The 22,569-nt window shown below is 40.6% G+C and overlaps 2 long non-coding RNA genes across 7 annotated transcripts in view; one reads left to right on the top strand and one right to left on the bottom strand.

Annotated features, from left to right (window-relative positions):
- LOC116662020 overlaps positions 1-21,102 on the top strand; it is a 114,692-nt gene extending 93,590 nt beyond the window's left edge. For all 4 annotated transcript variants that reach the window (XR_004318000.1, XR_004317998.1, XR_004317997.1 and 1 more), the window contains 2 exons: positions 17,402-17,550; positions 19,115-21,102. This is a non-coding gene — a long non-coding RNA (uncharacterized LOC116662020). The remainder of the gene's footprint in view (positions 1-17,401; positions 17,551-19,114) is intronic.
- On the bottom strand, positions 1,551-22,222 carry LOC116662019. 3 transcript variants are annotated; one of them, XR_004317996.1, is made up of 5 exons: positions 22,098-22,222; positions 21,101-21,185; positions 19,642-19,722; positions 19,064-19,159; positions 1,551-2,053 (listed from the first exon to the last, which is right to left on the bottom strand). It is a non-coding gene; the product is annotated as an uncharacterized LOC116662019 (long non-coding RNA). The 3 variants fall into 3 exon arrangements; XR_004317995.1 differs by lacking the exon at positions 22,098-22,222 and having other exon boundaries at positions 1,551-1,705; positions 1,894-2,053; positions 21,101-21,232; XR_004317994.1 differs by lacking the exon at positions 22,098-22,222 and having other exon boundaries at positions 21,101-21,232.
- Positions 22,223-22,569: the final 347 nt, after the last annotated feature.

Here is a 22,569-nt window from a genome sequence, read left to right as displayed (position 1 = left end):
TCTTCTTTATCCAGCCATCTGTCAGTGGACACTTAGGTTGCTTCCATGCCTTGGCTATTGTAGATTAGTGCTGCTGTGAACATTGGGGTGCATATATCTTTTCTCATTGATTTTTTGATATTCACTGTTGGAAACTAGCCTTAACCATGTGGTTGTAGAAGAAATCCTTGGCAGGTAAGGAAGCAGAGGCTCAGTGAGGTGAAGTGGCTGATCCAAGGTGACTCAGTTACTGAGTGTCAGAACTGGGACTCAACCTGAGTCCTGTTTACCTTCTAGGCACTGCGTTCTTCTGCTTCCATATAGTGCTGACAAAGGATACTTACAGGATTTGTATTAAAAAAGTCATCATCTGTGAATTAATGAGGGTTCTACTAAACATGCATAGAGCTCTTTGTCTCATGCTAAAGCACTGAGAATAAGATGAACAAGACATGGTTTTCCTGAGGCTTGGAAAACCACCTTCTAGCTAGGGCATCATTACCAGTAACTAAAATACACAGTCATATCATAAAGAACTATAGGGTCACTGAGAATGGAGCCTTTGTCTTTGCCTGTGGAGTCTGGGAGGCTTCACAGAGGAGGTGATATGTAAAATTGGACTTGAAAAATAAATAGGAATTTGTGAAAAAAATGAGTCCTTGCATTTAACTCTCTGGTGTGACCCTGGGCAAGACAGTTGTTCTCATTCTTAGTTTCCTCTCTGTCAAGACTGTGAGGAAGATGAAGTAAGATTTGGAAGCACTTTGAAAACTTCTCAGGTGTTATTCCAAGTAGTATTTTCAAAAATTATGGCTCCCACGGATAAGAGGTGAGGCCTGGGGCATTGGAAAAATAGGATTCATACACTTTCTAGAAAAACACCAGGCTTTTGATGTTACTGTTTGGAAAATTCATAGTCTCCGGTACAGCTGATATGTGTAATTGCCAGTTTTCTATAACATATAGATGGGCCTCTAAGCCACATTCAAATGACTTCTGGGAAAATTGCCTAGGAATCAGGAATAGACATCTTTACTAACGTGGGGCGGGTAAGGGCACACCTTGTGAGTCATTTCAGGCATCAGCTCTAGGGGAAGGGCTTTGCCTATTTTTCAGGGTAAATTCATCTGCCACTTTCACCTGCTTTTTGTCACCCACTATAACTGATAGTTTGAAAAAAAAAAAGGGAGCAGAAAAATGACCCTGGGTCACATGAGTCAAGGATGTCACAGATGAGAGAATGTTTTAATAATGGTAAAATGTGAAGATGGTGGGAGCTGAAGTAGGCTGTTTGCAATCTCCGTAAAACCGAAAATAATAATTTAAAAGCTACCTTTTCATAAATTATGGGCAGTGTCCAAGCTTACCCTTTTCATGTTTGATAAATCACATAATAAAGGAACACACTGTAGCAGGTTTTATATGTGTGCACGTAGTTTACTTAGTTATTCCTAGTATAAGAACACGTGTCTTTCTTCCAAGGGGCTGCTTTTTTTTGTATGTAGCGCTTGGGCTTTACATAGTGCTAGCTTGTTTATGATGAAGATTGAGCCCCACATCAGTTAGCCCCGTATCAGCTGCTGTAAAACAAACTGCTCCAAACTTAGTGGCTTAAAATAACAGCTCTTTATTACTGTTCATGAATCTAGGGCGGCTGGATGATTCTCCTGAAGTGAGCTAGGCTCTGTGGGACTGACTTATGCTTCTGTGGTCAGCTGTGTGCCAGCTGGAAAAAAAAGTTGAGGTTATTTTGATGTCTAAAAGGGAAATTAAAAGAGACCTAGGTGCCAGGGTTGAATTTTTTCCATTTTGGGGAGGAGCAATTTTCACTTTATATGAATCAGATATGATGAATGTGGTTAAATTTCTTATTAAAAGTTGCTACAAGTGCAGGCGTCTCCTCTGTTTACATACCCCGTTGGCGAACTAGATCACGGCCTCCGTGCGCCACTTTGAGAAGCTTCATCCTGACACGTGTCCTCGTGAGGCTGCCACACTGTCTTATCTCCCTTTCAGTTAAACGTTGTGGGGGTTTGGGTTTGTTTTGTTGTCACTGCTGCTGCTGCTTGGTCTCCTGTAAAAGGAAATGCCTTTGAGAGAGCTTCAAAACTTCACTGATAATCAGTCATCAACGCTGTCGGGTATGAGCACTTGAGAAGCTTGGTGGGGAAAGAGGAGGACATTGAAAAGCTAAAGGACCACAAGAAAGGAAGGGAAAGATGGAATTCAATCTGCTTCCATAGTTTCGCCCTACGGCAGACCCCAGATAGAGCCATCCACCTCTGTCCGCCTCAGAGCAGTCCTGTTGGAGAACTGAAGTTAAGAGGGTGGTTAGGATGTCTCAGGAGACAAGCTGGATGGATGTGTTTTCCTGGCGGAGAAACCATCATAGACAGAGGGATCCTGGAGGAGAGCAGAGGCAAGTTACACTAGAGTGCTAAGCTCTGGGAACATGTGCAATTCTATTTTCTTTCTCTTCTTTTGAAAGAGAATTGAATGTTTAATGGGATAGGCTTGAGTATTATACAGGAAAAAAGGAAATGGCTGCTTCTTACAACCTCCTACCCAACCCGTCTGATTGTAATTTGGTTTCGTAATTATATTAAATCAGGTTGTAATCCCTTAAAAACTCAGCACTCTTTACCTACTAATAGTGCAATCAGTCTAAATGCCATTTATAGTTAGTTTAAAGCAGAAAACAATATTTAAAACCAATTTTCAGTCTCAATTCATGAAAAAAATCCCACCACTCTATCTTATTTATAATAAACTCATTCGAGTAGATCCAGGCACAATACAAACAAGTGATGGAAAATCCCTAGGAGGTGTTGGCTCATACATTCTGAGCAGACATGCTCTGGAAAACACAAGACATTCTCAGAAAACTGCAGTCTGCTGAAAATGCCAGGAGATTGCAGGAGATGAGATTCTTGATTAGGACTTGGCTTCGTTCACTGCTTTCGCATAGCAATGGGCCACCACCTTTTATCTGATCGCCTGTATGTCCAACTCTTTTGTTGTTGCTGTTTCCGGATCCTGTTTCAAATGGGCAAGGTCTAAGGGTATAAGAAAAGAAATATGCATGGGACTCAAGAACGTGGTTGCAGACTGATCCAAACTGTGACCTGGCAGAGCTCAGCTCACTCTTGGTGAGTTGAAAAGGGAGGCGGGCAGTTTCCATGGAGGTCAGGCACGTGAAGGACAGCTCGGTGAGACAGAGTGCAGGAGGGCCAAGTGCAGAGGCTGTAAAGCTAGACGGACCTGTCTGAATTGGGGCTGTATTATTATAAGTTGCGTAACCTTAGGCAAACTCCTTAAACATTCTGAGCTTGAGTTCCCTGATCAGTCAAATGGAGAAAAGCGTATCTATCTGCAAGGGTTGCCAGGAGATTTGGCTGAGGTAATATCACTAAGCACGTGGAAAACAGTAGGCTGCCCTTCTGCCCTTCCTCCTTTCTGTCTCTATTTCTTTCATTCAAGAAATACTTATTGAACCTGTGCCAGATGCTGTCAGTGCCCCATCCGTGTTCCCATGGATCCTTTTGTAATTTTTGTGCCTTTGACTCCCTGAAGCCAGCATCTGTGTCTCTTTGTCAAAGGGTTGCCCTCAAGCTGCCAGAACCCACTTTGCCTGAAGAACTAAAAGGGCCTGGGAATTTACATCCCCTTGTGGGCATCCCTTAACCAGTAATTGATAGGTGAGAAGGAATAAATGTTCCAGCCATCATGCCCCCTCATGGGGACAAGTCTGAAGTCAGACTGTCTCCCTGGCGGGACTGAGCCAGTTCCGATCCTTGGGAGTCACTGTCCTGTCCTTGCTTGGCCTCCTCCTCCTCTTAGTCTCATTTTCCTAGTCCCCTATGGATTTCCTGGGAACACCTCCTTATAAACCATTTTCACATGAATCCTTATCTCAGGGCTTGCTTTTGGGAAACCCAATCCAAGTCACACACCTTTTAGGTACCTAAGAGCGTTCAGGGTGCTAGGCATGCAGCCGCGGGCAAGTCAGACACAGTCTTCCTCTCAAGGAGTGCTCTCAGGTCTTATGAACTGCAAACAGTGCAGTGAGAACCCACGTGAAATAGGTTCCCACAATAAAGGCTGCGTTTTAGACATTCTGTACAATTCTGCACTTCCTCTCTGGGGGAAAGGATTATAGGCTTTAGAGTTAGAACTTCTGAATCTGTGTCCTGACTTGCTCACGTATTAGCCATAAAGCCTGGGGTCGCTGCAGCTGACTTACTGAGCCTCGCTTTTTCCACTGACAATGAATTTATTAATGCCTGCCCTGCTGAGCTCACAGGGCTGCTGTAGGGCTGACGAAAGTGGAATATAATGTGTGAGAGCCTCCACGGCGTGTAACCCACAACTTAGTCATTACCTGGTGCTATGATGTGAACAATCAGCAAGCAAGGGCTTTGAAACCTGAAAGTACGTCGTGTCATTTTGTAGAACATGTTACATATTTTATAAGGTGCTGCTTTAAAAATTAACTTTAATGGTTTTTATCCTGGCTGAATTAAACACGTGCGATTTGATAGGGTTAGTGTGTTCTAAGCTTGGTGTGGTTAAAACGAAGTTTAGGTTGATGCATAAAACAGGCAGTGCTACAGGTGACAGCCAAATGTAAACACAGCTGTTGGAGTTCTGCTAAGTATAAAGTATTAACAGAGAACAGAGTAACGAACCAAGTCCCTTGAAAGCCCTGCCTCTGATATGTACCCTCCCAGCTCTCCCACCTCCAGTGCTGGGGCATTCAGAGCTGCCTCAGGGTTACTCCATCCTCTGCTGAACAGCTGCCAATCCTCTTGTCTCTTCTGACCGTGCAGAGAAATTCCCTTTGATGTCCTCTGTCTTGCTATTAGAGAACCAGGCTGAACACTTCTGTGGGAATCTCTGTGCCTGCATGGTATTGCTGCTGGAGGCTAAAGCCCTGAGATACCTGATTCAGGTTTTTTCCAGAGGTAATTATCTCCTCAGATAATTTTGCTGGTAAAATCCAAAGTGGGTTAAACTAAAAGGGGACATTCCCTGGAGGAATACAAGGGCATGTCGACAATGCCAAGGGCAAGGATGTATTCCCGCCTCACTAGGGACTGGAAACAGGACCTGGAAAGTCAACATAGATGGGAAGGCAGACCCCTCCTAGCTATACGCATTTCACTCTTTGGGACCACATGGTCTTTTATATCTGCTAATCCCTGTTATTGGCTTTGTACTTCTCTCGCTCTTTAGGCTGATTCTTCCACCATGTTTACATATGGCACGTCATAGCTGCCTCTAAATGGTGGCCTTCAGTTGACTTTTTTTTAATTGAAGTATAATCAATTACAGTCTGTCAACGTCTGGTGTACAGCACAATGTCCCAGTCATGCATGTACATACATTTATTTGTTTTCATATTTTTTTCCATTAAAGGTTACTACAAAATATTGAACACAGTTCCCAGTGCTATACAAAAGAAACTTTTTAAAAAATCTATTTTTATACATAGTGGCTAACATTTGTAAATCTCAAACTCCCAAATTTATCCCCTCCCACCCCTTTTCCCCAGTAACCATAAGCTTGTTTTCTATGCCTGCGAGTCTCTTTCTGTTTTATAGATGAGGTCATAGGGTCCTATTTTCTTTTTTAGATTCCACATATGACTGATATCATATGGTATTTTTCTTTCTCTTTCTGGCTGACTTCACTTAGAATGATGATCTCTAGGTCCATCCATGTTGCTGCAAATAGCATTATTTTATTATTTTTTATGGCTGAGTAGTATTCCACTGTATAAATATACCACATCTTTATCCAGTCATCTGTCAATGAACATTTAGGTTGTTTCCATGTCTTAGCTATTGTAGATAGTGCTGCTACGAACACTGGGGTGCAGGTGTCTTTCTGAAGTAGGGTTCCTTCTGGATACAAGCCCAGGAGTGGGATTCCTGGGTCATATGGTAAGTCTATTCCTAGTCTTTTGAGGAATCTCCATACTGTTTTCCACAGTGGCTGCACCAAACTACATTCCCACCAACAGTGTAGGAGGGTTCCCTTTTCTCCACAGCCTCTCCAGCATTTATTGTTTGTGGACTTTTGAATGATGGCCATTCTGACTGGTGTGAGGGGATACCTTATTGTAGTTTTGATATGCATTTCTCTGATAATTAGTGATATTGAGCATTTTTTCATATGTCTCTTGGCCATTCGTATGTCTTCATTGGAGAAATGCTTGTTGAAGTCTTCTGCCCATTTTTGGATTGGGTTGTTTGTCTTTTTTGCTATTAAGTTGTATAAACTGTTTATATATTCTGGAAATTAAGCCATTGTCAGTCGCATCATTTGCAAATATTTTCTCCCATCCTATAGGTTGTCTTTTTGTTTTGCTTGTGGTTTCCTTTGCTGTGCAAAAGCTTATGAGTTTAATTAGGTCCCATTTGTTTATTTTTGCTCTTATTTCCATTGCCTGGGTGGACTGCCCTAGAATATTGCTAAGATTTATGTCAGAATATTTTGCCTGTGTTTTCTTCTAGGAGATTTATCGTGTCTTGTCTTACACCTAAGTCTTTAAGCCATTTTGAGTTTATTTTTGTGTTTGGTGTGAGGGAGTGTTCTAACTTCACTGATATACATGCTGCTGTCCAGCTTTCCCAACACCACTTGCTGAAGAGACTATCTTTTCTCCATTGTGTATTCTTGCCTCCTTTGTTGGAGATTGACTATAGGTCCTGTGGATTTATTTCTGCGCTCTCTATTCTGTTCCATTGATCCATATGTCTGTTTTTATGCCAATACCATGCTGTTTTGAATTTAGCTCTGTAGTATTGTCTGCAGTCTGGGAGGGTTATTCCTCCAGCTTCATTCTTTTTCTTCAATATTGCTCTGGCAATTCTGGGTCTTTTGCGATTCTATATAAACTTTAGGATTGTTTGTTCTAGTCGTGTGAAAAATGTCCTGGGTAATTTGATAGGGATTGCATTAAGTCTGCAGATTGCCTTGGGCAGTATGGCCATTTTAACGATATTGATTCTTCCAATCCAAGAGAATGGGATATCTTTCCATTTCTTTAAGTCTTCTTTAATTTCCTTAATCAATGTTTTATAGTTCTCTATAAGTCTTTCACCTCCTTGCTCAGATTTATTCCTAAGTATTTTATTGTTTTGGGTGCAATTTTAAAAGGGATTATTTCTTTATTTTCTTCAATCCACATTACATCAGTTTACAAAATGAATGCCTACCGTTATTTGTCCTGAACTTTCTACGTCCCAACACCAAATGGTGAAAAGACATTTTTCCTTGCCAATCTAGACTGTGAATTGGTTTCCCTGAGTCAAGTGTCCACTTTTGGTCCAATCAGCTGGGGTCACTGCATGGTGAGAGCACCGCACTGACTTGGCTTCAGAGCCTCACCTCTCAGAGGGGGAGAACTGTTAAAAGAAGTAGAGCTCAGGATGGGCCCACATTTGAAAACATTTACTACCACGATTCAGATGGATTCCCGGGCTTGCTTGCTCTGTTTCAATCACCCACGTCTATTTAGCTCTTAGGAAAAAAAAATCATCACAAACCAAGCAGCCGAAGACAAGTCTGACAGAACCATCTGGACTCCATGAAATTTGACATCATTCTGGCTTGTCTTAAATCCATCCTTCTTTTGAAACCTAGAATCTTTTGACAGTTTGCTCCCAAGCAAGAAGGACTATATTTATACAAGAAAGGGTACTATTTTACTTTTGCTAATAGAGAATCTGTGATTATTCTGGCATATTTTTCAAAGAGATTAAAAACATTTTTTTTTTATTCCATTAGCTTCTTGGAAAGGGTTATTTTCCTATGAATTCTGGTGGAGCATTCCTTTCAGTGAAGAGTAAACAAGCCCACATTGCTGTCAGGGATTTCATCAGCACTGAAATTGGACTTCATTAAAGCCAAGATGGGACTTTAATTTCTACAGTCTGATTCATGCTTTATGGCCAAAGCAAAATTAGACAAAAAAGGAGAAAAGAGGGAGAGAGAGAATCTGCTTTTGTGGCTCTGAGTGATCTTTCTAGTTTGTGTTCCCTCCTAAAGCCCTCTGGGGCGAAACCCTATTTCTTTCAAGCGAGAGGCACTTGCTAGAAGCTACAGGAAGTTATAGTTCTCTGCCAGAATGCTACCTCTTCAAAAGAGGAATCCAATCTGAGAAGACACCCAGGTTATTTTGTCTTCACAGAAGGAAGCCTGTAGACTTGAAACCCCACAGATTTGGTCATTGTAAGGCGTTTTCAAGCCAGCTGAGGTGTGACTGGGCTGTGGGCAAGAGCACGGACTCCAACACCCACACGGCTCACGTCTGGAGCACGGAGGCTTACTTACGCTGAACGGGCACCAGGGCTTTAAAGCGCAGGGCCTCCCACCTCAGGCCAGGCTCAAATGCGGTAGGGGTACTTCTCTGTGGCTTCAAAAGGAACAGACTGATTTTATCCTAGGCATGAGGACTCTGGCTCTTATTTTCTTGGAGGCCAGTGTGTGGAGACGAGCGATGAACACAGGGTCTTGTGATGCAGGGGTCAGAACCGCGCTCTGCTGCCATAGCTGTGCGTGGGAGCTGTGCTGGGCATGAGCGGTCTGAGTAGTGGGCTGCATCTTCCCCATTGGTCACTCCAGGGCTCCTTTCTGCTTTTTCCAACCTACTCTGTCTCCGCAGGCTTATTTTCATAGATTGCCTCTATGGGCTCCCTTGCCCGTTGGTTTTGGCTAGTGTGAGGTCCCAGTAAGAGCTCGGTGGGCAGGAGGAGAATGAGACTCTGGGCTTTTGTTCTCCCAGATCCCTTCCTGCCCTGTCATTGGGGTTTGGCTTCCTCTGCTGAAGGCAACAACTCCTGTCAGGGGGCTAGGGCCCCAGCCTTTTCCAGCCTGAGTGCTAATGGCTCCCTGCTGTGCTATTTCCAGAGTACTGGATTCTCCACTGTTGGATTTCCTTAAATGGACCTTTGTAAGACTCACCCCCATCTCTTTCCTGCCAGGAATCTGACTGACACAAGTAGGGATTGCTCTCAGTCTCCCAGGGGTTTCTCTTCCTAGATCTACTTCAACTCTCTAACCTGCTTCATGGTTAGACCAAAATAAAATAAAATGAACCAATTTTCAGGCATACAGAAAGGATGCTATGCAATAAATATCCTCTATTCCCTACTTCTCTTAAAATTTCTTTATTAGGAGATGAAATCTTTCATTCTATTTAGAGATAAGGTTTTAATTTAAAAGATGCCTGGGAGACACATCACATTCAGTAGTTAAAGAACTGAGAGGATGAGAGCTAGGGTCTAAACATTGAGAATACAAAGATTGTCTCTGATCTTGAAGCGTTTATAGTGCAGGCCAATATCTGACAGTATCTTTCTTGATGGTATGTTTTGATAAATAGGAAGGCTCTGGGCTTTTGATGACAGAGACAAGTTTAGGGAGAGTGGAAAGTAGGGGCAGCTTACAAGCTCCCGAGACAGATAAGCTAATTACCTCTCTTACTCTTTTCCCCCCTCTTTTATTTCAGCATCTTTGGTTCTTCTCAGATCTCAAGGGAACCTTGATGATAATTTACTCTATGTCCCTCCTTAACAGATTGGAAAACTGAGCTTCAGAGATGAAGGAGCTTACCCAAGTCACACAACTGAACCCTCGACCCACCCCCTAGCTTTTTCAAAAGGCCTTGATGAAATTTCACAGCACAGCTATTGAGGGACTGGGCTGTAGCCGAGATTGGAGATGTCTGTGAAGGAAGGATCAAGACTGATGATGAAGAGGGAACTGCGTTAGAAAGAAAGGCATAATTGGGTACTTCTCTGGGTGAGTCAGTGTAAAGAGAGGCTTTTAGGTGAATCATTTATGACAAATGATAAGGAAGAGGAAAGGAAAGAACTCATATTTAGTCTCTTGAACAGTATGTACTACATCTTTTTGGAACTGGGAAATTTTTAATACAGGACTATGACAATGTAGTTGGTACAGTTTGCCCAGAGCAGTCTTACTGACGTGTAAGTGACAAAACTGGTATTTCAGATCCTTGCCAGGTAGCCCAGCTATGCAGACTTATACAAATTGAATTTCTGTATCTGGCCCCATTTGGCCACATTGTTGTGGGCCTTATCAATGAAATATCTTTATAGCAGGCTCTCATCTTCAATTATCCCCTCATTTGTCTGTCTAACCTCCATATTCATTAGTGGGGAAGGCTTTGAAGAGACAAATGAGAAGATGGCAGCCTGGAGATGGGACTCTCAGTGAAAGCCAAAAGCATGCAAGAGGAACACTCCTAGAGTGACGTAGCCTCACAGTGGGCAGACGTGAGGCTGGGAGACAGGCCAGATGAGATGATGTCTTGGATGAAGGCCACAATGATAAGGGAAGGATGAGGCATGAGTTCCAGGTGGTGTGTTTATTGCTTTTAATTTTGTTTAGAGAGAGTATCTTTCCGAGAGGTGAACTTTGGGAGAAGCCCCAGCCGCACATTATGTATTTTAGTATTTTGCAGTGTTGAGATCACAAAAATCCAATGAATGGATTTATCCGCACATGTGTGTAGACAGACACACATGTGTCATTGTTGTAGTTTTGCCGGATGATTACAAGATGCATAGTTTACATGAAATTGCTTAGGTTATACAATTTATAGGGGCATGACAACTGCTGATGGGAAGCAGTGAAAGCTCACTCTGTACCTCAGCACCTCAGGTGATGCACTGGGATGGGGTGACCGTGGAGGATGATCTGGAGAAGGATCAGGCGGCTGGGCACTTACTTGACTAGGACATTTTTAGAGGGCACCCACTGTGCAACTTATCAAGGGTTTATGATCCTGTGTAACGAACTGTGTACTTACTAGCAGGCAGGGCTTCTAGGATGTCCATGATTTATCTGAAAAACTGCTAATCCTTTCAGGTGGTGACTGAGCCCAGCACTTAGCCCACTCTCACAAGGACTCCAGGTTGAGGGACAGACTTACACATCCTACCCCCACCCTGATCTCCCAGCTTTGAGAGATTCTGCCCAAAGACCCACAACACACAACCATTTTGTGCATTCATCACCAAGGTGCTGTGACATCCTTAGAAATGCATGATGTTCAACTTTTATGGCTGTCTCTTTAAATGGGCTCTTAATCTCCATAGCCCTTGAATTGTTACACGGTCTCAAGGGAAGAGAGCACCAAACCAGTGGCTTGAGCACCCTGATGTTTTGAAAGGAGTGCTTAGTTGTAGCCATTTGCTCCTCAGCAGGAAGCTGGCGGGCAGCCGTCACACCCAGCACCCTATTCCCAGCAAAGCTAGGTTGTCAGGGAGAGGCTAGGGAACCACTGGTCTTTGTAGGGCCCGGGATTGCTTTATGTGGTAAAGCCTGATAGAACCTGTGAAATGGATGATTAGAGGGTCTGAGATTCTTGTCTTTAAATCTTGAGAAACAGATGCTAACGGAGGCATTTACTTCTGAGTCATTTCACAGTCATTGCCTTAATTTTCTTCTCTGCCATTACCATTTCATGGCTGTTCTAAGTTCCCACCTTTGGTCAAGTGATTCAGTGGTTCCCTGCTACTTGCTGAAAACAAAAATACAATTCTGGAGGCAGTGTCCCTTTCCTCTGACTGAAGGCATCCTTTTTATAGGGTTAGATCATCAAACTTTTCTTTGTTCCTGTTTGTCACCCCATCTCTGTTGACTCTGCCTTCTAAATTAATCCCTGCCCATGTGACCTAATCTCTTACTGTTAACTTGTCTCCCTACACAACCTCATCTGTTTGAATTTCCTGCCTAAGGAAGAGAGGAAATGGAAATGATTTCTTACATCTATTTCATCCCCTACTCCTGCAAGACTATGCTACCTAGAGGGCCTTTTGAGAAGGGTCTTCGGCCTATTCAAAGGCACACAGTATTCACAGACATGTACAAAGTCTGCTGCCAGTACTGAATCTTTGAAATTACTCGTTGCATTCAACTCTAGCCAGTGATCTGAGATTTCCTCAGGCCACTTAAATGAAGCCAGCTCATCCGTGGGATCTGCTCTGAAATGCTCAGAGTTGCTGTCTATTCCTGCTCAGCTGATTCAGTTTCTTCCACTGAAGTCTCAGCAGGAGCTTGAAGTTGCCTTCCTGACCTATCTCGTGACTCACTGCAATCTTGGGCAAGTCACTACTGGAACATTCCCAGAGGCTGGAGCACTGGAACCTGCAGTCTCAGAGTAGCTGTCTACCTGCACCCTAACCTTCCATGTTATCAGATCTCTTATTTTGTTGTAGAGTCACACGGCAGCGTGTAACTTAACTGTTCTTGTGTCTTAAGGAGGCGGCGGCCTGAGGAGGCCTGGCGACAGTTTCCACGTTGCTGCTGAGTAGCTGGTGAGCTTGAGCAAGTGGCTTCTTTGAAAAGATAGTTGGTTGATACTCCTATGGAAAGAGATTGCAATACAATCAAATACTTCCTGTTTGTCAAGATTCTGTATTCTTGTGAGAGATTAGATGCCATTCTGAGACAGGCATTAAAAATACTCATTTTTGGAATTATTTATGTGAAACATGTGAAAGTCCCAAGTAGGAGTATAATCTCCAACTGTTTCTCTCACATGCCTAATTTCCAAAATACGTGTTGCCAAAGAGAGACCCTCACATTTTTCAGTGCTTTTTCAGCTCTCTGCTAAGGGACAATCAGTTGTTAACTTTCTTCCTTCAGTATTTTCAGCAATCTCCACAGTGAACTGAAAAGGCAGACACACTCTCTTTAGATCAGAGTGTCTGGGTATTTTCTTATTCTTTCTCGCTTATGAGCAAAGAGTTTTCCTTTTACTCATTTTCTTCTTACCCATCAGGATTTACAGTGGAGGCAGCATATTTATCCAATGTGGAATAAGCAGGTAACCCAGAATCCTTTTAAAATGTCATATGTTTAAATGAAATGTCAGCAGTTCCATGTCCTTCATGGTTCATCTGTCTAGCATTTGAGGGGGACACTTCATGAAGCTGTTGAGGCTAATGTGAGTCGGGGCCATGTGTACCATAGATAAGTAAATGCTGCAGGCTTAGAAGTGGTTTCAACAAGCTGATCTTAAAATTTGTTTCTAACAAGTGGACATTGGAAACATGATTATGGCTTTGGCATTGTACAGTGGGACACTACCTGGGAGCTATGAAGCAGGCTGTGGGGAAAATGATGGACTTATTTGATAAGGAAAAAGTGGGACAGGAGGGGATACTAGGATTTTAAGTTACTAGGGTTGTAAAAGTTGGTGTTTGGTTCAGTTTAAGGCCTAGGAGGCAACAAATTCTGTGTTTGTGATTACTGTAAATAGTCACCTATTTCTCCCTTTTCCTATTTAACATTCATTTATTTCATGTTATTTATAATGTTTGAGATTTATTTTTCAGTGATAGGCACTATTTTCCACTATTGTTATTACTATACTTACTATTACTAACAAGTGTGCAATGAATGCTGAGTATGTGCCAGGCACTGTTTTAAGTGCTTTACGTATATTATTCTACACAATACTCACAATAACTTAATGAGAATAGGTATTATTATGTCCAATTTACAGATGAGCAAACTGGGGCTTGGAGATATTAAATAACTTGCCCAGTATCACCAGGCAGTAAGTAGTAGAGAGAGTATTTGAACCCCAAGTGATCCAGGACAAAACTAATAGTATTGAACTATTTATTTCATGAGTGTGACTTCTGAGGTTATTTTCGAGTGAATGCATATTCAAACTAATTTTAATTTGCATGTATTATTTTTAATTTTAAGCCTCAAAATCACCCTCAGATACACTCTTATGGACTCTACTTATTTAGTCATTGCCTTACATGTCACTGAAAAACCACTTGCCAGTTATTCCCAAACTAAGAATCTAAGAAGTATCATTGCCTGACACAGATGGCAAAATATACAGATGAAAAAAAAAAAAGTATCATTATGTGTAGAGCACTTTATTAGCTCCCAGTGATATTAGAAAGAAAGAGATGTGTTTAGGTTGAAACTTAAGCGTGGTTAGGAATTTGATATGAAATGGGATTCACTCCAACATACATGGAGGCATAGTTTGTTACAGGGAATGGAAAGGCATATTTGTACAGCTGCAATAAATTCATCTGACTGGAAGATGGGGTGAGTCAGTGGTGTGCCTGAGCTGAATCAACTGGTACAGGGTAGACAGAGCCAACTGTTAAATATTCAGGGATGTTTGCAAGCCAGTTGAAAATCCTTGGTAGGTTGAAACTGGTCACAGTGGGAGTATTAACAACATGAAAACTGGCAAATACTACAAATCAGATTTGTTTCTTAAACTCTTAAGACGTGATTTTCCACATCACTGATAGTGTGTGAAGGAAGAGATTGAAAGCTAGTTTTTGAATGGCCCTGAATTCCAGCCCAAGTTATGTAGCCATTATTCAGTAAGGGTAGTTATGGAAGGTCATTTAGCAAGACATCAAAATAACTAGTAAGGAGAACTGTGATACTTAGATGTGATTCATTGACTCTTAGGATCTCAGGTATAAAAGAGACTAATGGTCCAAATACTCATCCACTGTTAGAACTGTCACTCTGCTTTCATTTTCCCTGAATCTTCCAAGTTTGCCAAGTAGTTGGGAGATTCGGTTTTCAGAATATTTCAGTATTTGAATGTGTATGCTTTTTCTTTGCATATAGGTATTTTGCTTAGGTTGAATGAAAACTGTTTCAGGAGTAATTTTAAGCAATAAGGTACAGCTGTCTTGCCAATGTTAGTGCCAACCTCCAAAATGGATACTCTGATCATGCACTTTAATTTGTTACAAGCATTCCTGATGTGATTTAAAATTTTACTTCTAATGTGTACAAAGGTTGTTGAAACATTTTTTTTAAACTGAAGTATATATAGTCAGTTATAATGTATCAATTTCTGGTGTACAGCTTAATGTCCCAGTCATGCATATACATACATGTATTCATTTTCATATTCTTTTTCATTAAAGGTTATTATGAGATATTGAACATAGTTCCCTGTGCTATACAGAAGAAATTTTTTTTAATCTATTTTTATATATAGTGGTTACCATTTGTAAATCTTAAACTCCCAAATTTATCCCTTCCCACTCGCTTTCCCCAGTAACTGTAAGTTTGTTTAGTATGTCTGCAAATCTGTATCTGTTTTATAGATGACTTCATTAGTGTCTCTTTTCCTTTTTTTTTTAGATTCCACATATAAGTAATATATGATATTTTTCTCTCTTTCTGGCTTGCTTCACTTAGAATGACTATCTCCAGGTCCATCCACGTTACTGCAAATGTCATTTTATTCTTTTTTATGTCTGAGTAGTATTCCATTGTATAAATTCACCACAGCTGCTTTATCCAGTCATCTATCGATGGACTTTTAGGCTGCTTCCATGTCTTGGCTATTGTAAATAGTGCTGCTGTGAACATTGGGGTGCATGTATCTTTTCACATTTACAGTTCCTTTCAGATATACACCCAGAAGTGGGATTGCTGGATCATATGGTAAGTCTATTTGTGGCTTTTTAAGGCATCTCCACACTGTTTTCCGTAACAGCTGCATCAAACTGCATTCCCACCAGCAGTGTAGGAGGGTTCCCTTTTCCAGCATTTATCATTTGTGGACTTTCGAATGATGGCCCTTCTGGCTGGTGTGAGGTGATACCTCATTGTAGTTTTGATTTGCATTTCTCTGATAACTAGTGATAGTGAGCATTTTTTCATGTGCCTATTGGCCATTTGTATGTCTTCCTTGGAGAACTGCTTGTTTAGGTCTTCTGCCCATTTTTGGATTGGGTTGTTGGTTTTTTTGTTATTAAGCTGTATGAGCGGTTTATATATTCTGGAAATTAAGACCTTGTCAGTCTCATCTTTTGGAAATGTTTTTTCCCATTCCATAGGTTGTCTTTTTGTTTTGCTTATGGTTTCCTCTGCTGTGCAAAAGCTTGTAAGTTTAATTAGGTCCCATTTGTTTATTTTTGCTTTTATTTCTATTGCCTGGGTAGACTGTCCTAGGATAACATTGCTAAGATTTATGTCAGAGAATGTTTGTTTTGCCTATGTTGAAACATTTTGATGCTTTGAGGTGGCATTTGCACTGAAAACTCAGCACCCTTTTTCCACCCCATGGTTCCTTGCAATTACTATCTGTACTAAAATGAGTCTCATGTATAACAGTAACTGCCTGGGCTTTTTTCCCCCGTCATAATCAGATCACACTGTTTTGTTTCTATATTATCAAAATGATTTACTATGTTTAGCTATCTTGCTTCCTGAATCAAGTATATGAATATGCTTTAGAACAAATGTGGTTTAGGTTAAGTTTTGGCTAACAATATGTTACAGAGCATATTGAAAAGGTGATGGAAGTTTCAGTTTGAAGATCTGAGTTTTAATCTTAGACAAACAACTGACTCTCCCCTAGGCCTTCGTTTTGTCATTTGTGAAGTCAGAGTAATAGTTAATGCTTGGCTTGCCTTCTTGAGTATTTGTGAGGATAAATAACATATGAATTCTTTTAAAAATCTACAAATTTAATTACCTAGGAAAGTAAGGTGTTTGGTAGATTTCATTCCACTCATCATCTTGTTGCCGTTTTCTGTTACATTCTTCATATGTCATCGTATCTCTAAACAAATCTCACCATTAGTTTTGGAATCAGACATAATTTCTTATGCATACAAAATTCCTATTTCCATGTGCTGTAGTCTACTCTGTCCCTATATTTCTTATGGTTGTTGTCGGAGTTCTTTCATGCAGTATCTAAATTTGTATGCGTGTGTGAGGCAAAGATAAAGTTATGAAAGCAAACGAGAAAGGGAAAAACTCACAGATAAGGAAACAAAAACAAACAGCAGATGAATGCTAGTAAGTATTTCTCTCTGGAAGGTAATAAATGTATTCAATATACCTGTAAATGTCAGGCACTAGATTAGTCACAAATAAGATGAAAGACCCTAAGTTTAGTTTGAGAGGCCACTAGTCTATTCTATGAGATTTCCAAAATGTCTTCTATTTAGATCTTGGGGTTTGAGAAGATGCAATCATCTTAAAGAATATGTTAGAGTTGATTTGTTTACGTTGTTGATTGAGTTTGTCAAAACACCAGGTCGGGAAGGCCAATGGTAGGAATTAAAATTCTCTAAGGCTTTATTCCAAGTATCACTGCAGACTTTGAGCTCCATCTTGGGCAGCAGCCTTGCAAGGATGTTTCCTTGCTATGGAAGAGAGGCTAAGATAAGGACAGAAAAGTGTGCAGCGAACTTGAGGTTTGCATTATAACCTAGTTTGGATGGGTCAAGAGTCTTGTATGTGAAGGACACTTAAAATAGAACACAGAAGTGATCTTTAGAAAGGCCCATAGAGTAGCTTGAAGTCCTAGGCGAGGAAACTGGCAAAAGAACCACTTCACTTATCTAAAATACAATTTGGTCCACAGGGGAAGGCTGAGAGGTTTAGAGGAAGAACCTCAGAAAGAATTAGAACATTTTACACCCAGAACACTCTCACTTTCTAAATGAGGGAACTAAGAAGAGTCAAATGGTTTACCAGCAGCTGGTGCCATTCATGGAGCTTTCCCAATTCCAGGTGAGGACTTTTCTATATAGAATATTAGACTTGGTTTCCTTTGTGATTCTCTGTCATGTTTTGTGCCAGTGCAGTTCTGATTATCTCCATTTTGGTGTCTTCAGGATAACTTCTTTTTTTAAGAGTAACTAGAGTTTATTTATTGAAGGCCTTCTTTATGCCAGGGCCTGTGCTAGCCACAGGTGATACAGTGGTAAGCAAGACATTGTAACACAAACATAGTGCAGTTATGACCAGTCATCACAGAGACCATTTTTCCCTGAGTGTATTCAGTTTATGTAAACTCAACAGGAAACCACATTTTGAGATTACAAAAAGTGATCCAATCATCTGCAGTGTGCCACTCCCCCAATTCAAATCATCCACAGAGAAAAGGTAATCTCTTACTGCTCAGTGATAGAGAAGGGCCATAATTTCCCTTTTTAATCTCTTACTGAGGCTTCCTAAGGGGCTAAAAGTGATACTCAGTTTTCAATTTCATGAATTTATGTCTTTGAGGTTTGGATGCAAAATGATTTCATTTTTTGCAGGACTTCCCTAGAGACTTGGCTGGTTCTAGCTTATGTTCCAAATAGATTCATTTAAGAATCTCAAAACATAATGAAACTGTCCTATTCATGGCCATGCCACCTGACTCCCCCATTCATACCCGCCTGGGCCAAAAGTAGAACAAAATACAAACGCAGTTTCCACCCATAAGTAGCATACTGATGCCCACTGTAGCGTCGGAATATCTAAAGTGAAAGTGTAATTTGCATATCAGCCCAGGAGAGCCCTGAAACGCTTTTGTAAGATTTAAAACAGCTTAACATTTGAAACCTTTAGAAAATGTAAGGGTGCTAGAGAAATGCTGTTTTGAAAGCAGCAAAGAAAGAAAATGATGAAGTTTACTTGGTTTTCCACTAGAAAGACTATGGCTTGAAAGATTTCCAGAATTTGTGGTAACAGAATTATCAATGGGCTATATGATCCCAGATTTCCAACAAGGGGCTCATGGCATTAGAGAGCATTAAAAACATACCTCTTCTGTATACACCTGGTAATGTGAGGTACAAGGGTTCTACGAAGAAGGTATTCCAGCTCTGGGTTAAGAGGGCTCTTGTTTGGGACCAAAGTTCCTCTAGAAATGATAGTAACGCTAGGGAATGCTCAGTGAAGAGCACTGTGCTGTCCAGTGGTGAGATCTGCCAGAAGACTGAAGTAGTCCTGAGGCGCTGCTCACCAGTGGGGCAGTCTAAATATGACACACTTTGTTGAACTATTCTCATGTCATAATTCTGCATATTGCAGAAGGCTCAGAATCAAGGGTCAGATCAAAAAAATATTTCATAAGAGAGGGGCGAGTATAGATTATTTACTAGATATTGTCTGATCACAAAATAATAAATTTATATACAGTAACTTTAAAAATGAGTACAAGGACAAATGTCTATAATCCCATACCACCCAAAGGCAAATGTTGTTAACATTTTGTTATATGTCTAGTCACACTATTTTCTAAGCATATTCTTACCTATTTGAAATTGTCCCATAGGTCTAATTTTGTTATCTTCATTTGTTCCAGTTGTTACAGCCTCCACTGAGGAGAGATTTAGTCATCGTCCTCTTCCTGGTACAGAGAAGGAGACGGTTACAAGTGAAGATTCCCCTTGTAAATGTGTTTCTCTCTTTCACAAAGGGGTAACTTCTGCTTGGTTTTCAGAGTTTTTCCTATGTCTGCTGTTTCTCAAACACAGTTGGCCTAAAATAGTCCTTATGCCAAAGAGGCATAGTTTAGGGTGACCGGTTCTACTCCCCTTCAGCTCTGCCTTTGAAATTTCCCCAGGCAGTTTCACAGTCCAGAAGCTAAGTTTATAGATTGCTCCGTATGTCACTGACCAGTCTCTGACTGAACTGACCTATTCTCAATATTAAAACAAACAAACAGTATGTCTCATTTCAGGAGGTGGGCTCCCAAAGTTAGGTCTATATGGTATGACCAATCAGGTATTTAATAAGGCATTTCTATGGAAACAAAAGGAAAAGAAAGGTTGGTGCACACTAAAAACCCTGTCTGAGTCCCGAGGGCAGCTAGCAGGGAAGAGAAGATACCTAGATGTTGGGGTTAAGCATTCTTTGCAGTTTGGGTCTCGGATGATGTCATCAGGTGTTCAGGTAAGTTTTCTGAGTGGCCTACACAGCAAAAGGCACAGAGATTATCTAAAAGCTATTACAGTGATTTCTCTGAACTTTACATCAAGTTCACATTCAGTTAGATATTGGATCCCACCATCACCCCTACTTCTATCAGAGATAATTCAAGTTGACACTAATTGGTTTACAGAATATGCCCCATTTCAATAAACTTGGCCTCATTATTTACATAAGTATAGCAAGAATAGTGATTGATCATATAGGCTGCACCGAAGCTAAACCAAGGATCCACCATCCCAGTTTCGGGTGAATTCCTTGAAGCATTAATTCTTTAGGCCTGTCAAGACTGGCAAAAAGGCGGCCTGCGCATGAAGCACCCAAATTAAAGTACCTGTCAGGCCGTGGGCTGGATGATTTGTGGAGCTGAGAGGATCATCGCAGAAGGACAGAAGTGCTTTTACCAGTGGCTGAGTTGGGCTAAGAGATAACTTGCCAAAGTAAAATGGATAGGCTCTGTTGTCAGTAAGTTTGTTCTCTGAGAAGACTGAATTCAAAGGTGAGTTTTTTCCAACTGGACAAGCCAACTGCACTTAACCCACCATATTCTTGAAGGATGCACACAGGTGTGTAAAAAATGCAGTGTGCATCCTCATGCGATAAGGCTGGGGGTTGCTGAACCATTTTCTGGTAGAGTTGCATTCTTTTTGTAACCCCAGTAACTTTTTAAACATTTTTTTTTGAGTTATAGTCATTTTACAATGTTGTGTCAAATTCCAGTGTAGAGCACAATTTTTCAGTTATACATGAACATACACACATTCATTGTCACCCAGTAACTTTTTAAAGAGAACTGTGAGTGAAGTCATATTGGGTGATCTGTGTAACCATGAAATACTCATCACTGGTAAGTCTCTCTGTCCCGTGTCTTGTATACATTTTTAAAAGGGGACAGTGTCCTAAGTTTTGTTTAAAAAGACAAACAGTTGCACACACAGGAGTCTGACTTCCTAACAGTTAATCTCTGACTCCTTCACTTCTACCCAATCACTCTGTAAAGAATATTTTATATTGTACTTATTTAACTTACCCAATGTTAAAAGGGTCCTTGGCTTCTTATTGTAGAATAATTTCAGACTTAGGGCAGAACTGCGATTAATTTAACATTTTGCCACATTTGCTTTATTTTCAGTAACATGTTTATCTATGTGTTAACATCTTTATAAATGAATATATATACAGTGTATATTTTTTTTTATGTGTATTTTATGTTTGATATAGCCTGCTCCGATTTGTCACGACACTGACATTTTAGGAGAGGTCAGGCCAGTTGCTTTGTAGAATGTTTCTCAGTTTGGATTTGCCTGCTTGTCTAGGCATGATCAGATTCAGGCTAAGTATTTTATGCCACATTACTTACCCCATGGTGATGATGGTGGTGATGTGTCCATCACGTTCAGGCCATCCTCAAGATTGCCAGCCCAGAACTCTCTCCCGAGTGTCTTCTGGAAAAAGACAAATAAGGTATATAGATCCATATGATACGTTTAATAGCCCGGGGAGGGGTAAATGGACCTTATCATTGTAAGACTTCTGCATTTTACATGAAGTAGTACAGTATCACGTCTAAGTGGACTGTGGCCCCTTAATGATGTATATTGTAATACTTAGATCAACCATTAAAATATTAGAGGAAGACACAGCAAATGCCAGTAGATACACTGAAATGGAATTCTAAAAAATACTGGAATAATCCAAAGAAAGCAAGAGTGGGGAACAAAATAAAGCAAGCCAGCAGTACTAAAGTAGCAGACCTAAAATCAACCATATCCATAGACTGTACACTCCAATATAAGTCAGAGAACATCAGAATGTATAAAAAAGCCAGATCTAACCCTGTACTGTTTATCAGAGGTGTACTTTAAATAAATTAGGGAGTGGGGGAGGGGAGAAAGACATCACACAACATCACGATAATCAACAGACGTTGAAAACAGATCTCCGGTCTGGGCACGGGTAAGCCTCTCTCCCATACTGGGAATGATATATTGAATCCTGCCTCTCCCTTCCTGAATTAAATCCAGGACCTCCTGCATGCTAGGCCTACACTCTGCCCCTGACCTACAGCCTCTCTAATACCTACCTTACTTTCCCCAAACGCACCTTTATCTTCCCTGCCCCCTGTGCCGGTAATCAGAAGAGAACCACACGAAGAAACCAAGTTTATGTCTAATTAAACTGTCAAAAGTAAAAGTTAATCTTAAAACAAACATCACGAGAAAACCTTGTTACATTCAAAGGAACCCCCTAGGTCCATCAGCAGATTTTTTTTTTTTTTTTACCAGAAACTTTGAAGCTATCACAAAACTCCCTTCTGGCCTACAAAGTATGAACAGAAAAAAAAAAAAATTACCAACCAAAATACTCTATCCAGCAAAGTTGTCCCTCAGAATCGAAAGATAAAGAGGTTTCCAGACAGACAAAGCTGAAGAAATGTAGCACTCGTAGACCAGCTTTATTACAGGAAATGTACTTCTTTAAACTGAAACAAAAGGGTGTTAATTAGTAACAGGAAACAGTAAAGTTTCACCATTAAAGGGATTATATACTTACATTCAGAATAGTCCACTGTTTTAACAGTGATGGGCTGCTAATAGCTTATAAATCTAGTATGAAGGATTAAAAAAGAAAAGTAGAAAAAATAACAATAACCAATGTAATGTCTTCACGGATATGCAAGATAAAAAGATGTAAACTGTGACATCAAAAACAAAACGGGGAGAGTAAAAATGTGTTCCAACTTACCAACTTAAAAATAGGCTGCTATAAATATACTTTATCTAAGCCTCACAGTAACCACATAGCAAAAACCTATAGTAAATATACATA

The sequence above is a fragment of the Camelus ferus genome, chromosome X (assembly GCF_009834535.1).
Source record: "Camelus ferus isolate YT-003-E chromosome X, BCGSAC_Cfer_1.0, whole genome shotgun sequence".
Taxonomy (NCBI): Eukaryota; Metazoa; Chordata; class Mammalia; order Artiodactyla; family Camelidae; genus Camelus; species Camelus ferus.
This window is presented reverse-complemented; position numbering and strand designations above follow the sequence as displayed.